The 17,902-nt window shown below is 44.1% G+C and overlaps 1 pseudogene; it reads left to right on the top strand.

Moving 5' to 3' along the window:
- The first annotated feature begins 16,099 nt into the window (after nt 1-16,099).
- On the top strand, nt 16,100-16,666 carry LOC109684905 (high mobility group protein B1 pseudogene; annotated as a pseudogene).
- The last annotated feature ends 1,236 nt before the right edge of the window (nt 16,667-17,902 follow it).

Genomic DNA, 17,902 nt, shown 5'->3' with positions numbered 1-17,902 from the left:
CCTCCCATCACAGACCACTCAGAAGAGGCTATTGGAAGAAACGACAGTCAAGTAACACTGTCTTAAAGATCCTGTTCGCTCCAAATTTCATGGATTTCCTTTGTACGCCTTGGCCTAATGTCAGATTAAACAAAAGTAATAGTTGGCCTATTTTGTTTTGGTGGGGCTGGGATTTGAACACGGGGCTTTGTGCTTGCAAAGCAGGAGCTCTGCCACTCGAGCCACACCTCCAGCCCGTAGATGCCTTGTTGAAATCTGTTGACTTTACCATGGATGAGCAAGGCAAGGCTTTCCTAATTCGCAGTCCCCAAAACTCTGTTCCCAATTTCAGAGACGGAAAAGGAACAATAAGCAGCAACATTCAAGAATTACAGGATTCTTGGTTTGGAGTCACTTTGCTTAATCTTTGTGTGACCCAGAATTTAACTCAGAAGATTCCAGAAAAAAAAAAAAAAGCATTTTCAATTCTAATTGTGAAAATTAAGATCTTGGCTGGAGTTAATAACGCTGAGGGGAATGCAATAAGCTGTGAGGCAAAGCACCGTAATCCTAAAACAAACTGAAGGATATTATAGCTATACATTATTTCTGATACAGTAAGTAAAACATCTGTTTCCAGATTCGTGATTAAGGACATAATATCCCGAAGGTGAATTTTGCTCTCTGCGGAAGGCCATATTAGGATTCCACCATTGGAACAACCTCAGAAGCTTATCAGACCTAAATAAAAGATTGATGCTGACTGAGTTTAAAATTTAATGTCTAAGCTGCCTACTGAATTTAACATTACAAGATGCCGACCGTACTATAAATCAATAAGATCAATTTTGTTCCCTTAAGGGTTAGAGTTTATAAGATAAAAATTATTTACATATTATTCTGCTTTGCCTACTTCTGTCACTCATTAGCAATTGTTAAAACTTTCTTTTAAATAAAATGTTTAAAGGGCTGGGGGCATGGCTTGAATGGTAGAGTAACTGCTTAGCAAGTGTAAGGCCCTGAGTTCAAACCCCACTAGTCCTCCAAAAAATTAACACCTGGCACATTTAAAAAATCCTACACTGATAAAAGTGTGTCCTTTTCTATAAATTTCCAACAGACATGAACTATCTAAGTATGGCATCCTGGATTTGCAGGAACAAAACAATATAATAATCAGATTTGCTCCAATTCAGGGAGACCATCCCCCACTTTTACTCATGTTGAAAATGAGCTTTGACGGGCTGTGAAGACAGGACTGATGAATAATCAGAGCACCGAGGACCTCTGTGCACAAATGTTTACTGTCTGTTTATCTTTCACCTTAGCTACTGCACAGCCAGTCCCCAAAGCCAGGTTCCCAATCCACAGGTGCTTGGTCTCTCAAGTGGCTAAAGGCTTGCCAGAGAAGGTAAGTGACCTTTTCTGGGACTGAAATGGACTGCAAGCTGCAGACCTGTGAGGTGCCACTTCAAGGTTGGAGATGGCAGTGTCCCCTGCACTCTGCCTCAGTGTTCTGCCTGATCTCCTCTTTCCCTGACCCCAGGAGGGGAATGAAAAGCTCTCATGAATAATGCAAATGTAAATATTGTACTCCTGTGGCTTTGAATGGTCTTTGCATAAAATTATGAGGTCAAGACTTTTTTTTCTTCTGTCATACTAGAGTTTGAACTCAGGACTTTGTGCTTGCTAGGCAGGTGAACCATGCCCCTAGGCCTTTTTGCTTGTCATTTTTCAGATACAGTCAGAAATTTTTGTTCAGGCCCTGGACTGTTATCCTCCCACCTTGCCTCCCTTGTAGTTGAGATCACAAGTGTGCACCACCACACCTGGCTTATTGGTTGAGATGGGTCTTCATGATTTTTTGCCCTTGCTGGCCTCTAACCTTGATCCTTCCAATCTCTACCTCTTGAGTAGCTGGAATCATAGGCGTGAGCCACCCACCACTCTTGGCATCAAGACTTTTTCTTTTGCAGTACTGGGGTTTGAACTCAGGGTCTACACCTTGAGCCACTCTACCAGCCCTTTTTGTGGGTTTTTTCAAGATAGGATCTTGGGAACTATTTGCCCAAGCTGGCTTCGAGCCGCCATCCTCCTGGTCTCTGGCTCCAGAGTAGCTAGGATTACAGGCATGAGCCACCAGGGCCCAGCTGGCATCAAGATTTTTCATCATATATGTGGTTAACATTTATAGTCAAAAATGAAAGGCACCATTGCAGGAAAAAATGTCTCACATGTGATCATAAGCAATCATTTAAGACATTGCAAAAATTATAATAAACACTTATAATCAGGTTTTTCAAAACTCAGAATTAATTTGAGAAAGTCAAATTATGAGATAAAAAGTGAAATAACTTAGTACTTTGTTTTCTTGCCCTGGGTGAGGGTATATTTTAATCTTTAGGGAGAAATCCTGTACTCGTTCATAAATTATTGGATTAATGTTACACGTCCGTCAGGTTAGCTAGGGAGGACATTCTAAGAGAATTAGCCATTTGCATTCAGGATTAATATACAAAGAGCAATCATCACTTTCACTTACGTTTAATTTTTGAAATCATCTTATTCAGAAAAGCTTTTCTAGGTTTTCATCAGCTACTAATTTTTTTTCTAATTTCAAATGTTAGCTTTTGTTTTCTTTTCCCAGGTCACCTGTCTTACTCTCTCCTCTATAAAACCCGGTATTTGGAAAAACACAAAATCTATATAATGCTCATCTGAATCTTACAGGATTTTAATAATACAAAAGACTTATACACTTGTATGTGGGTCAAATACTACTTGGGAGAACAGTGGGGCCGTGACTGCCCCCTTATCACTTCTAATCCAGCTCCCCTCAGACTCTTGGTATTTCATTGTACTGGATCACCTCCACCCCACACCAGTCGTACCCCTGCACACGAGTGCATAATTACAAAGGTTCTGTTTTATAAAGTCAGTCGAATCATCTACATTATTCTATTAGTCAGGACTCTTTGGTAGCAAGTCAGAGAATCAGAGTGTGATTTGGGTAAAGGGGGATTTATTGGTTCATGTACCTGGAAGGCTTTAGGAATAGCTGGATCCAGGAACTTAAGCCAGCACTCAACTTGGCTTTGTCTTAGCTCCATATTTCTCTCTATTGGTCCATCAATAGGCAGATCTTCTTTCTGGTGACTCACATTTTCAATTCCAAAACCAACAGGAAGAAGAGAAGACCTCTCAACAGGATCAACAACAGTTCTGAGAGTTTGTACTCAGCGCCTTGATAAAATTGAATGGCTATTCTTGAACCAATGCCCGTGGCCAGAGAAATGCTTGGACTGAGGTGGACTGGCACCACCAGAAACGTGTCATGGACACACACAGATCGAGAGTAGACTCCCAAATGAAAGCCCACACTCCATTTGACCAGAAAGGTGAGCAAAGCAACACATCTATGTGTGCTCTGTGTCTTCCGTCTTCCCTTGTAGTATGGATCAGAATATTCTTCCATATAAATTACCCAGAATAATACAAGCCAATGACAGGAATCCCCAGGAGACACACCATTCCATTACCGATGGATGTCCCCTTGGCTCTCCTCCACCTCCTGCAGAGTTTTATTCTATAAATAGTATGGCAAGAAATATCCTTGTGCTGTGTGGTTCATCTGTTTCTAGAATGCAGACTTCTCAAATGGGAATGCAAGAGCAGGAGACAATGTGTGTGTTTTTACTCATTTATTTTTATTTCATTTTTTATTATTGTACTGGGGACATTGTGACATTTACAAAAGTTCTTACAATGTCTTAGTTCAATTCACCCCCACCTCCCATCATTCTCCCCCCCATTCCTGGAACAGAGTCAAAGGTCTCATTTTTCCATTTCCATACGTGAGTGCGCAATACTCCACCGTATTCACTCTCCTACATCCTTTCCTTAAATCTTCCCTCCTCCCACTGGTGCCAACTCCCAGACGGCACCTGTTTTACCTTCCTATTCTCTGTTTTTGAAAAAAAGACTCTTGTGTTTGTCTAAGACAGCTACACAGGGAGTTTCCTTGTGACATTTCCGTATATGTGTGTATCATAACCTGAATTGGTTCATCTCCTCCACTTTTTATATTTTTGCCTTGGTTGCATATCAAATCTGCTGTCCCCCCTCCAAGGACAGAATTTGAAGATCGGTTTCCTCAACCTGTCAACATGCTGTGTTAGCATCACCTCTTCAGTTTTCTGGAAATCTCAAGGGCAAACAATGACATCACAGTTATAAATGAAAAGAGCGAGAAATCTGAATGCATGATAGCACTGAAGCCTGCACGCTGGCCAGAAAGCCAGAATTGGACTAGAAGAGAAAGCCTGTTGCAGACATGACAGAGGAAGGTGGAAGGTTCCCAGTGCGTGTGCTTTTGAATTTAATGACAACTGAATTTTCCATATCTTTATTAACTACTTGCTTTTCCCCTTTTGAAGTTGACCTTTTAAGGTCCTTTGCTTCTTTTTAATTAATTGCTGATTTTTTTAAACTAACTCTTCATGAATTTTATCAACTCCTTTTGGGAAGCATCTATTTATTCTAACACAAGATGACTTTTAATTAGTTGATACATCCACTGAATTATGTTGATAGATTTTCCTAAAATTAAATCATCTTTTCAGTGTGGCCACAGGGCACTATTCCTCAATGCATTTTCACACTCAATTTTGAATTATTGTATATATAACTTTATAAGAAGAGATATCTTGCTTCATTTTGTTCATATTTTTAAGTGTTTTTTTTAAAAAAGACTTTATTTCTAAACTTTCTACATGTGTACTTTTATAAAAATTCTTCACAAAATTTTTCATTTTCTCCTTTCTCTCTTTTTTCTTTCACATCAGATGGGTAGCGGCTGGCGTTGTCAAAGGTGTGAATGCCCCACCAAGAAAGGATGGAAATTTTCTTTTTTGTCCCTTTTTTGTTGCTGTCGCCTGCTGTTGCTTGCTGTCCTTCCCCTCAACACCACTTCCTTTTCCTTTCTCCTCTTAATATTTCACCTCCACACTGACATCCATCCACATCGACAACCAATTCGCAAACTTCGAGCTTTTATTTCAAGCTAACATAGCTTTATTTTGAATGTTAATTGTGTGTATATATATATATATATATTTTTTTTTTTTTTAATTTGTCCTCTTAGGGAAAAGGTGCCTCTTTGAATCTAGAGACTTTTTTCAATCACTTCTGGAAATTTATACACACACACACACACACACACACACACAGAGAGAGAGAGAATTCCAAGAAAGAAAACACCCTCAATTAAAAATATTAAACACCAAAAAAAAGAACAAAAAAAATATTAAACACATAAGGCAACAGGACACCATGATCAAGAACCAGCAGAAAAAAGTAGATAGCAGTGAAGGGCCCCAAAGACTGCAGATATAGGACACAGCAGATGTAAAACATACAATAAGCATCCTAAGAATTTTAGAAAAATTTAGCACAACCTCGAAAATACAGGTGTGCAGTGGGAACTCATTTAAAAATGTCAAAGGAACTTCAAAAGCCAATTAAAACTTTTAAGAATGAAAAAACTGATGATGAAACTTAAAAATCAATGGGAGATTTCCATTTCTGCTAGTTAATAAAAGTGACCAAGACACTTTGGATTACTCTCCCATTGAAAACTGACTAAATTAGAAAAAAAGAAAGTTAGATGCATTAAAAAGCTAACAAGATAATAAGAAATAACCAAGCCAAAATCTAAGCACCAGTGGAAATGTGGAGAATCAGCACACTGATGAAATCAATATTATTTATTCGAGATAATTTCTTTTGGCAGTACTAGGATTTGAACTCAGGGCTTTCCACTATGCCAGGGAGGCACTCTACTGCTTGAGCCACGCCTCCAGCCCTTTTGCTCTGGTTATTTTGGAGATAGGGTCTCCTATTTTATGCTTCCTGCTGTAGCTGGGATGACAGGTGCATGCTACCAGGCTCAGCTTTTTTTCCACTGGGATTCAGTCTTGCAAACGTTTTGCCCTGGCTGGCCATGAACTGTGATCCTCACAATCTCAGCCTCATAAGAACCCAGGATTATAGACGTGAGCCACTAGTGCCCACTCCAGATAATTTCTGAATGCATTCTTAGCTTGTGTGGGGAATTTCCCTCATATGCTCATGTCTTGAGGACCTGGTGAGTAAGTCCTCCACGTTCAATGGCTGTCCGATATGCCTTGAGGAACCTATGCACGTGGGCGAGTCCAGATAGGAGCCATTGGGAGAGAACGTTCCTGGGCATCTCAGTGTCAGACCACAGACACCTGACCAGGTTTCTGAACCTGTCCCTGATAATATTGAAATACAACTGGTCTGGAGTTTGGAGATTCTACGAAGGGAAAGCTAGTCTGTCATTTTTCCCACCTGCCTTCCCCACAGCAAACAGGGAGGAAGAGAGGGCATGGAGCCCACCCTCCATCCCAGGAGGAGTCAGGCTGCTGAACTCAGCTCAGCCCTGAGTCCCCTCTGTAGCTGCGGTCACCAAGTGACTATGTCACAACCACCTAGCCAGCCATGGATGCACTAGACTGCGATGTGTGACACACACTCCCTGCTTAGCAGTCCGTAGTAACAAATTTGTAAAGAATTCTGGGTAATTCCAAAGCAGAAAGGAAGACAGTCACAAATCTGGCTGTAGAAGGTTGGCACTGTTGGTGATAGGGCTCCACACTGGATGGAGGACACCAAAGGCCACTCATGAAGCAGCGTCCAGAATACACTCAACACTTGAGAAGGGTTGCGATTGGGAGTGAGGAACGCATTCATTTCACTAGCTCAGGATTCACAGAGCCTTGCAGGTGACTCCGATGGCCAAGTAGACTGGGCACACCTGTGTCCCGGTGGGGACACTGCCTGGGATTGTGATTATCTGGCCCTTGGCAGTTTCTACACTGAAGACAGATATGCACAGAATGGGGATCTCCCCAAACCTGGCAAGGTGTTAGGGAGCAGGTGCAGTCATCACAGCCACTTCCTATGGCCATTCAGAAGGAGAGAGGACATCGATGTCCCAGTCTCCACAGAAGTCCTGAACTGTAGGGATTCCCTGAACTCCTGGAACCCACCACTTCTGTCTGGAGGGTGGGATTGTCCTGATTGATTTAGGCCAATTAGGGACGATTCCTGGAGCTGGGGGAAGGGCGATTCCGTGTAACCCCACATAAATAATGTGACTTTCAAAATGAGTTGAAGCTTCGTGGAAGTTGGAGAGAAAACATCGCCCCCTCCCCTGAACAGAACTTACAGGTGAAGTTATAAGGTTTTTCTTTTTTCTCTATTCTCTTACTAGTTTTTAAAAATATACCTATTTATTACCTCCCCCAAAGACTATATGCTCCATGGGAACAAGGGCTAGGTTATCTTCAGAATTCCCTCAGTATCTATCACATGATAGGCACTGGATAAATAATAAATTAAAGGTCAGCTGTCCATTGTTTCATTGGCACTGATCAATTAAGCAACACCACTGAAATAAAATTAAAATGGACCAAACAACTAATTACTGAACTTTACACCAGTTATGTTCATTTCCACAGACACTCATTAAATTTCTACACAAACTGAGAATAAAATACTTCTCTTTCCCATAACAAGGACACAGGGATTCCTTTGAAAGGGTTTTGGACTACCTGGACAAAAAGAACCAATCCAAGAGAGGGATTGTTCTTATTTTTCTTAGACCCCATAGACTTCAAGAAGGGTCTTGGTGTGTTGCCTTTGGTTTTATGTTTTTAATTAATTTCTTTATTCTCCTCCCTTCCTACCCCAGTCTGCAGCTCAATTAATACAACTGGTTATCAGAAGAGACACACTCCTTCAAAAGTGTGCCTTGCCCTGTTCAGTGGCAAAACTAATCCCTTTGGGTGAACTGATGTAATAATACACTTTGTAATTACTATTCGCACCCTATTAGCTACTCAGTCAATCCAACTGCCAGAAAGCACGCTAGAGGCCAAGTGTGTATAACCCTTCATCTCTTGCAGACGAGCACTAGAAAGAACTTATTTTGGGAGTTCTTTGAACATTCCTTAGGAGTTCAATTGTAACCGGCTTACATAACTAACGTGGAAATTTGGCAAAAGTAGGATTTTATGGATTGAGTGTCCATTTTATAAGTCCATTTTATAAGCAATTTGAAAAACAATGAAAGGCTCCCTGTGATTCTGGGATCACCAATGTTAAGCGGTAGTGACCAGGAGTTGCATCAAGCCTTCATTTCCCTCTGCCGGTGCGGTAGAGTGTACTATGACCTCTGTCCATCCATCCTCCTGAACCCACTCTCTTGGCAAGGTCACTTTGCCCTTCCTCTCCCACACAGTGCATCCTTGGACTTGTCTGGCCAATTGCACAAGACAGGAGTGAAAATGTGCCAGCTCCAAACCCAGACCACAGGTCCTCTGATGCTCAACTCACGCCCTTGAGCTACACATTTTATTTCACACACCCCTGAGAATTTTGAGGGTGTTAGTTCAGAGAAGTATGTAGCTGATACAATTAGCTTATTTTGAAATTATTTTTATCAGTTCTTCTGGGGATGAATTTGATTCACTTAAGAAATAAAAATTGGGACATCAGTAAGATGGTGGAACGGGAGCTTCCTACCATCATCTCCCTGAAGAATTACCAATTTTAACAACTACCCATGAGTGACATACCTGTTAGGATGGAGCTATAGTGTGGATTGGAACTGTACCCCAAAAATCCATGTGTTAAAGGCCTAGAACCCAGCTTGGTGCTATTGAGAGATGGTGGAAACTTTGAGAGACGGGCCCTAGTGTGGTCTTCTGGTCACTGAGGGAATGCTCTTGAGGGAGGAATGGGACCATCCCCTTCCTATTTCTGTCTTTTGCTTCCCAAGGTCAATGACTTTGCTCTGTGTACTGCTTCCATGATGTGCTGCCTCACCATGGGCCCAAAAGCAATGAGGCCAATTGATCATGGACAGAAGCCTCCGAATGTGTGAGCTGAAATAAACCTTTCCTCCTTGTAAGTGAATTATCTCAGGTATCTTGTTACAGTCATGGAAAGCTGACTAACACACAAGGCTATTACCAAAAAGTCAAAAGATAATACTCAAGGGCAAGGGTGTAGAAAAAAGGAAGCTCTGATATATTGAGGGTGGGAGTGGCAATCAGATTAGTTGTTATAGGAAGTAGTGGGGAAGTTTCTCAAAATTTAAAAATAGACCTGCCATATGATCCAGAAATTCTACTTCTAAGTATACAACCAGAGGAAATGAAAACAGTGTCTCCAAGAGATGTGTGTGTTCTCGTGTTCACTGCAGAATTATTCACAGTACCTTAGATATGGAGATCACCTAAGCTTCCATCAAGAGATGAATGGATAAAGAAAATGTGCAGCTGGGCACCAGTGGCTCATGCCTGTAATCTCAGCTACTCAGGAGGCAGAGGTCAGGAGGAGAGTGGTTCAAAGCCAGCCCAGAAAAGTAGTTCAGGAGATCCTATCTTTAAAAACCCATCACCAAAAGAAGGTGATCACCAAAAGAGTGGCTCAGGGTGTAGGCCCTGAGTTCAAGCCCCAGTACTGCAAAAAGAAAGTATAATAAGCACACACACACAGAGAGGAATCTTACTCAGCCTTCAAAAAAGGAAGGAAATCTTGTTATTTTTTACAACAGGCAGGAACCTGGAAAACATGCTAAACGAAGTGAAAGCAGGCACAGAAGGACAAGTGCCGCGTGGTTGCTCACATGTAGAATGTGAGAGCAGACTTCACAGAAACGGAGCCGAAGCTACGGAGGGTCAGGGTGGGGAAAGCAGACGCCGATCACGGGACAGATTTCCTACGGCAATGAAGAAGCTCGAGAGGCTGAGTGTCCAGCACGGACTGTGGTTAACCTCAGCACCCTGTGCACTTGAGATGGCTTCAGTGTTCTTTAGGCTGGCTGTGCTCATCATTTCACAACGCACGTGTACGTGAACACACATTGTAGAACAAACGTATTCAAGTTTTATTTGTCAATTATAGCTCAAGAAAGCTGGGTGAAAATGAAGGCAAAATAGAGACAGGGTCTCCCTCTGTAGTACAGACTGTCCTTACACTTGTAATCTTCCTGCATCCACCTCCTGAGTTCTGGGATTACAGGTGTGCACCACCACGCCCAGTGGGCTCTTACACTCACCTGGAGGGACCCACCTGCAAATTTAAAGCCCAGCTCTGCCGCTTACTAAAGATCTTGGGGAAATCATTAACCACTCTGTGCCTCAGTTTCTTCATGGGTAAAATGAAGATAAGGACTACCTCATACGGTTGTGAGGACTGAGTGCACAGCACTGAGAATATATCTGTATAGATACAGCCCAGTTACCTCTCCCCAGCACATCTATCCAAATCCATTCCCACAAGGGTCCCAAAAGGACAAAAGTGAAGCTATGCCCTGCAGAGCTACTACACCTGGAGTCGGGAGGTGGATGCATGCACGGCAGGGGTAGGGACAGCCACACCACAGAATTCTAGAGATGATATGCAAAGGTACAGGCACAGAGCACATGTAGCTGGATGGCTAAATCCAGCGGGGCCACAAAGCATAGTGACTACAAGGTCCATTGTGCAATTCTACTTATCAAACCCTAAGACATCTAACAAACCGGATAGCACTTCCACGTGATGCCACACTTGTATGCAAGAACACTTACCCTTAACTTACCGTGGAATAAAAGTGGAAACCAGAGATGAAAGAAAGGTAACTGGGCCTGTAGCCAGTAGCTCATACCTGTAATCCCAGCTACTCAGGAGGCAGATATCAGGAGGATAGTGGTTTGAAGCCAGCCCAGAAAAATAGTTCAGGACACCCTATCTTTAAAAAACCCATCACAAAAAAAAGGGCTGGTGGAGTGGCTCAGGTGCTAAGCCCTGAGTTCAAACCCCACTACTGCCTAAATAAGTAAAGGGACTCAGTCATAGTACACTGTGAACTGTGATGATACAGTTGGCTTATTCAAGGAACAGGAGAAGGGACAAGTGTGGCTGAGGGGAGCCCGGCAGGAAAATGGAGAAGATGGTCTGGGGAAAGCCTCCTTCCCTGCTAAGTCCATGCTTACGGTGTGGGATAAGTAGCTTCAGGGACTTAGCAATCCCCAGGGAGAGGGAAGTCCTCATGGGGCTAGTGACAGGCTTGTGACAGGGTAGCATGAGCTCTAGGAAGCCCACAGTGGAAAAAACAATCTTCCCAAGGGTGTACAAAATCCAGTTCTCCCCCAGGAGGTGCATACCTCAGCTATACTTGTCACCAGAGCAAGCCCAGGTGACAAGGCTTCTGACACTGCTGTCCCTGCTGTGCTCCTGCTGACTTCCTGGGCTCCTGGCCGGGACCTTTTTCCCCCTGTGGCCTCAGGTGTTTGGGCTGTGGTCTCCAGCCTCTTTTCACACCTCCCCAGGGACCAGCATTCCCCGGTTTCCTTCAAAAGAGACCTTGGTGCATCAAAACACCAAGATCAAGATTTCTTCTGTCACTGCCAAGTGCAGAACAAAGTACTTTTGAAACAGAAGGCAAATGAAAAGCAGTAACGAGTGAGTTTTTATGAACTGAAAACTCTATCTCTGTAAATAGGGTGGTAGTCAATCCTGGTTTTCACCTATCTTCACACCTAGAAAAATGTCAGACCCACCTAAGGTGCCTCACAGAACGGGCAGAGTGAGTTCACACACATGTGCACGCTAAAAGAATGAAAACTCATCTGTTTTCTGTGGCAAAGCTCCACTGGAATTCATCTCCCAAGTTAGGAAGCATCAACGTAGCTTTGTTCAACTTCGACCTTTGCTCACCAACAGTTAGTCTTCCTCACCGGGACTGTTGTGGGTCACAGTAGAAATGTCTATCCAGTATTGTGTGCCAGACAGCAAATCATCACTTTTAAACCCCACGACCCCCGCCCCGCCGTGCCTGTGCTACCCTATCCCCATCTCAAAGAAGAGAAAAGGAAAACTTAACAGAGATTCAGCCACTTGGCAGGCGTGGTGCAGCATGCCTGTAATATCAGCAACTTGGGAGGCTGAAATGGGAGCATCATGAGCTTGAGGCCAGCCTGAGCTACATAGTGAGATCTTGAGGAAGAGAGGGAGGCAGGGAGGGAGGCAGGGAGGGAATATATTCAGAAATAACTTTTAATTGATGGCTGGAGCCAGGTTTTTATCCCCAGGACACCTGAGCCCAGAACTCTTGGTTGAACTTCTGAAACTGACCTATTTCGCAAAACAAAATATATTAAAATTTTACTTGAAATCACAATTTTCCTCTGAATAGTTTTTCCTCCTTTTGTTGGCCAATCATTGCATGTTCAGTCATACAGAGCCTCTGACGATCTGGTCAACTTTGGGTCACATACGCCATGGCGCATATATGAAAAATTGGATTGCTGGTGACATGGGTGCCATCATGACGTCATAGAATACTGCAGTACTCATGCATTTGTGGTGATGCTGGTGGAACTGTCTACTGTGCTGGCCGCCAAATGAAAGTGTAGCAGATATGCTCACATGCCATCCACAATACTGGGTAAAGATAATAAATGACGGCATTGCTGTACGTATTTACTGCGCTCTGCATTTCATCCATTCATTTATGGTTCCCTGCTCATGCTGAACACGCACTCTCCCAGTGAACCACCTGCCCAGCTCCTAATCACTATTTTCATTTTCCTTCTCCTTATAAGTAGCCTCAGACATCATGACTGCAATCCTAGCTACTCGGGAGGCAGAGATCAGGAGGATCACCATTTGAGGCCAGCCTGGGCAAATAGTTCAGGAGACCCTCTCTCAAAAAAATAACAACACAAAAACAGGACTGGTAGAGTGGCTCAAGTGGTAGAGCACCTGCCTAGCAAGTATGAGGCCCTGAGTTCAAACCCCAGTGTCACCAAAAAAGAGACTGCATCCAGTGATTGACCTATGGCACCCAAGTGTATAAGGGTACCGTGCTGTTCACACCCAACAATGAGACCTGCTGAGGATGCATTTCTCAGTCCATGTCCCTGTCATTAAGTGACACATAACTGTACTTAAACATTTATTAAGAGTTCAAAGCCTTCCACAAGGTTGCAACCGTTTAAAATACAGCGTTGACAAGACTGTATGCTAGTGAGCAGCAGAGAAAGAGCAGAAGGGAAATCTTGAACAGTCATGGACCGTTCTTTGCAGGGAGCCCATGTCTGTTTTAACTCTCGTCTCCAGCTGTGCAATTCCTTTCTTTCTGTATTTTTTTTCCTTTTCTCTGTACTCATGGTTCAATTGCTTTTTGTGACTCTGACAGTGCCTGAGGATTGTGACAATCTTGCTGCCGTAAACATTCTTTGTGTCAGCCTGAGGCAGAACCTACCCTGCGCGGCTTTCGTAATTGTGCAAACTCAGGGCCACAGAATGAGGGAGGACAAGCCGACGAGGCAGGAGGAGCAAGGGGAGGGTGGCTCATACACAGCTGGCCTCGGCTTCACTAGTTGCTCCATTTTATGAAAGTTTCCAGAAAGTCCACATAGAAACCCTTCTCAGAAAGCTCCTTCGGGGAGGGAAAGAGAAGAAGTTATCCATGAGTTCCCTCACCTGGCTCTCAGTGGGCAATTGTCACTTCAGTGGGAATTAACTTCTGAACCTCTGGGCAGCCATGAGGGAAGTTGCAATGACATCTGCCCACTGTGACCCTTAGATCACAGCGTGAGTCAAGGAGTCTTTCTGCCTTTAACCTGTAGCTTCCTGGGCTCCAGTGACCCCACTACATCTTGGACCTGGTGACAGTGAGGGCCCAGGGTGGGAGAGAAGCAGCCTGCACCTGCAATCCAAGGCACCAGGTAGTGTGAACTTGAGTTGGGCCGTGGGAATGATCGGAGCAATGCGCCCAGCTGCTGAGCAGGGGGACATCACAACAGCCCAGCTTCTGCAGTGATGGGCTCCCCAGGGCAATGACCGACACCCCCTCTTCCAGCTCAGAAGAAGGTGATCGCCCTGCAGGGTCTCCATATCTGAGTAGAAAAGCCTGGCCGAGGCCCAGTGCACTCAAGCTGACAGAACATTCTTACATGTGTCTCCAGGCGCACACAGGACATTTTCTTGGTTGTGTCTAGAAAGCCATGGCTGGATGGTTGGGAGTATCCGTTTTCACCTCCCCCACACGTCGGATTGCACTCCTAAATAAATAATAGCTTTGAGTAGTTGCAATTATTGACTCGGTCTGATTCTTTTTCTTTTTTATCTAAAACCAATCTACTGATCCCCAGATTCCTCCTGGAGAGGGGGAGGGGGTCACCAAATATCCCACCACAATTTCTGCTTTATTAAACTGGTCTTTGCCGAACCTGCAGGGAAACCACAAGGAAAAATGCTGTGCGATCTGTGAGTATTTGAACTTGGACAGAAGAGGGTTGAAATTCACACTAATTTAAAAACAGAATTTCCCGTTGTTTCCAGGAGAGGGCACAAATTCATCTCATGTCACCTAGTGCTCTGCTCCCCCTCCCTGACCTCACCCCATCCACACAGGCTGCACTCACATACACACATGCACCCACTCCCCCGTGCACGCACCCAACAGGTGAACAGCCCACGCGTCATTCCAGAACCTATGTTTAGATGAACTTGAGTCCTTCACTTCTTTCTTATTCAATTTAATTCTCTCATAAAAGCACTTGGAGTGTTTGTTCGTGATAAAAATTTTATATAGTAAAATCTAAATTGCCTAGGTGTGATATTTTTGTTTGGTAGATACAAGTTCTAGTTCACAGGTGAAGTATTTTACTGCACTTGGGTGGCACCTTTGGTATCTTTAGTAGAACTTCCAGCAGTAAGTACTATTAAACTCGTGTTATTGGTCGTCTCTGTTGCAGGCTGATATGAAGGCAGATGCATTTTTTTGCTTTCTTTTCAACACTATGATGTAATTAAGAATTCAATCTATTACTTTCCCCTCTTTTTCATACTGTAATAATTTTCTATTACTTATCTTATTGGCATATTTAATATACAAAGTTCAATAAAAGAAAAACCTCACTATATTTCTTTTAAGTCACTAATAATTATTTCCTTTATTCCATGGTTACTAAAAACAATGCATTGGGGAGGCTGGCGTGAAAAGTCAGTCTGCTCCATGAGCAGGGAGATAGCCCAGAGGCACAAGCTTCCCTCAGCCCTGGGCTGCCCTGGGGATGGGGGTCCTCCCTGCCTGACCGCTCCGCCCCCTGCCGCTTGTGGGAACCCTCCGGGGGGGGGGGGCGGGGGGCTGGTGAAGGGATGATTCGCCCTCACTGTGCCTAAGTCCCTTCTTTTATTCAGAGGCACATATTTACTAAAATATCAAGCCCACAAGGGCTAGACCTCTGTCGTGTCCTCAGAGATCCCCAGGACCAGAGAGGACAGCTGACACACTTTGTTGAATGAGATAAAGATGCTATGCCACACATATGGGGGACACACGTGTTAATATTTCTGTGTGATTTGTGCGAGCAGTCACAATACCAAGTAGCAGCCACATCACATATTTCGCTTCCTTTGCCTCCTCCCCTGCCATGCTCACCCGGGTCCTTCAGTGCACGGAGACTCTGCAGTTGACAAACTGTTTCTACAAGGTCAGGGCTCAGAGTGCTATTGTGAAGAGTGAGGACTGGCCAAGGAGTTAAAATTCAATAAAATAGCATTTTTAATTCTTTTCTTGCCATATCAGGGTTTTGGGGGGGGTGATTAATTATTGGGAAATAAAACACTACTCAAATTATTACAATATTATAACTGATACTAATATTGCCAAATTTTGATCATTTCTTTCTCCTTCATATACCTGACACCTAGGCACACATCTTACGTGTTTCAGAGTCACCATGCACTGTTATTGCCACGATAGTTGGAGTAAGAGAGGAGGTTGTAACTTTCCAGGAATCTTTTAAAGGATCTGATCACATAAGACACTCTTTCACAGGTAAGAAATACAGGGCCAGCCTCTAATCCCAGCGTTTGTGGCCAGCCATGGCAAAAAAGTTAGTGAGAACTCATCTCTACAAATAAACCAGACACAGCCATTGCAGTGCACTGGGCTCTATGGAGCCAGAGCCAGGCAAGTGGGAGCCAGAGGGGCACTGGGCGACCCTGCGCCTCGCTAGGAAAAAAGCTAAAGATGGGCAAAGGAGAGCCTAAGGAGCTGAGAGGCAAGCTGTCACCACATGCATTCTTCGTGCAAACTTGCCAGGAGGAGCACAAGATGCACCCCGATGCTTCAGTCACCTTCTCAGAGCTTTCTAAGACGTGCTCAGAGAGGTGGGACCATGTCTGCTAAAGAGAAAGGGACATCTGAAGACGTGGCAAAGGCGGACAAAGCTGCTTATGAAAGAGAAATGAAAGCTTAGATTCCTCCTAAAGGGGACAGAAAAGTAGTTCCAGCACCCCAGTGCACCCGAGAGGCCTCCTGCTTCTCCTTGCTCTGTTCTGAGCATCGCCCAAGTCAAAGGTGAGCACCCAGCCTGTTCATTGGTGACACTGCAGAGAAGCTGAGACAAGTGGCACAGACAAAAAGCAGTCTTATGAAAGAAGGGCCAAGCTGAAGGAAAAGCAAGAAACGAATGTCACTGCCTACCGAGCTACAGGCAAACCTGATGCAGCGAAAAGGGGAATTGCCAAGGCTGAAAAGAGCAAGGAAAAGAAGGAGGAGGAGGACGAAGAGGAGGAAGACGATGACGATGAGTAAGTTGGGTCTAGCACAGTTTTTCTTGTCCAGGAAGCATTTAACCGCCCATACACCACTCACTCCTTTTAAAAAAGTTGAAATGTAAGGCTGTGTAAGATCTGTTTTTAAACTGTACAGAGTCTTTTTTTGTGTAGTCAACACACTGCCAAATGTGTCTTTAGCTTGCCCTGTCCTGGTGGTATTTTCAATAGCCACTGATCTCGTGCAGTATGGGGGTTGCAAATTGGTGTGGAAATTTAAAGCAGGTTCTTGTTGGGGCATAGCGCAAATTTGTTCTATGTGGGGACGGTAGTTTTTTCATCTTCAGTTGTCTCTGATGCAGCTTATATGAAATAATTGTTCTGTTAACTGAAGACCACTCTGTAATTGCAAAAAAAGAAAAGTTGCAGCTGTTTTGTTGACATTCTGAATGCTTCTAAGTAAATACAATTTTTTTATTAAAAAAGAAACCAATTAGATGGGGCACGGCAGAACACGCCTGTGAGCGAGCTAAGTGGGAGGCATAGGTAAGAGAATCGCACTCCAGGACGGCCTAGGCAAAAATGCAAGGCCCTGTTTGAAAAATATGTAAAGCCAAAAGGGCCGGGGTATGGGGGAGTGGCTCAAGTGGTAGAGCCCCTGCCTAGCAAGTGCAAAGCCCTGAGTTCAAACCCTGATACCGCCCCCCCACGAAAAAGCTGTTTGCTATCCGTATCAAAAGAAGGGATGGGATGAATTGCAACCCCCCCCATCCCAGTGTTATTCTTATCTGCAGTACCTCAGAATGTGACGGCCACATTTGGAGACTGAGCCTTCAAGAGGTAATTAAGTCACACGAGATCATTAGGGGCCCTCAGGGAACCTGACTGGTGTCTCTGTTGAAAATGAGGTTGGGCCCAGGCACATGGAGGGAGACCACGTAGAGGAGACACACATGCCCACCAAGGGAGGCTTCAGAATGAAACCAAACCTGCTTGTGCCTGGCTCTCACACCTCCAGCCTCCAAAATGAGGAAACAAATTCCTCTTTAAACGCCCTGCCTGTGTGCCTGGTTAAAGCAGGCTGAGCAGACCAAGGTGGAATACCAAGCATTTCACAGAATGAAAGAAAAGCCACCGAACCTGTCAGAGCCAGGAGCCTCAGGGATGAGGACAAGGGCCTCACAGCCAGGACACACACAGCCTGTCTTTCTTTCCTCTGTCTCCTCCACCCCGCCATGTCTGACTTCATCCTTGTCTGTCTTAGATGGGCTTTCTC

This window comes from Castor canadensis, chromosome 17, assembly GCF_047511655.1.
Source record: "Castor canadensis chromosome 17, mCasCan1.hap1v2, whole genome shotgun sequence".
In the NCBI taxonomy this organism is placed as follows: Eukaryota; Metazoa; Chordata; class Mammalia; order Rodentia; family Castoridae; genus Castor; species Castor canadensis.
The sequence above is the reverse complement of the archived record's forward strand: the minus strand, read 5'-3'. Positions and strand labels throughout refer to the sequence as shown.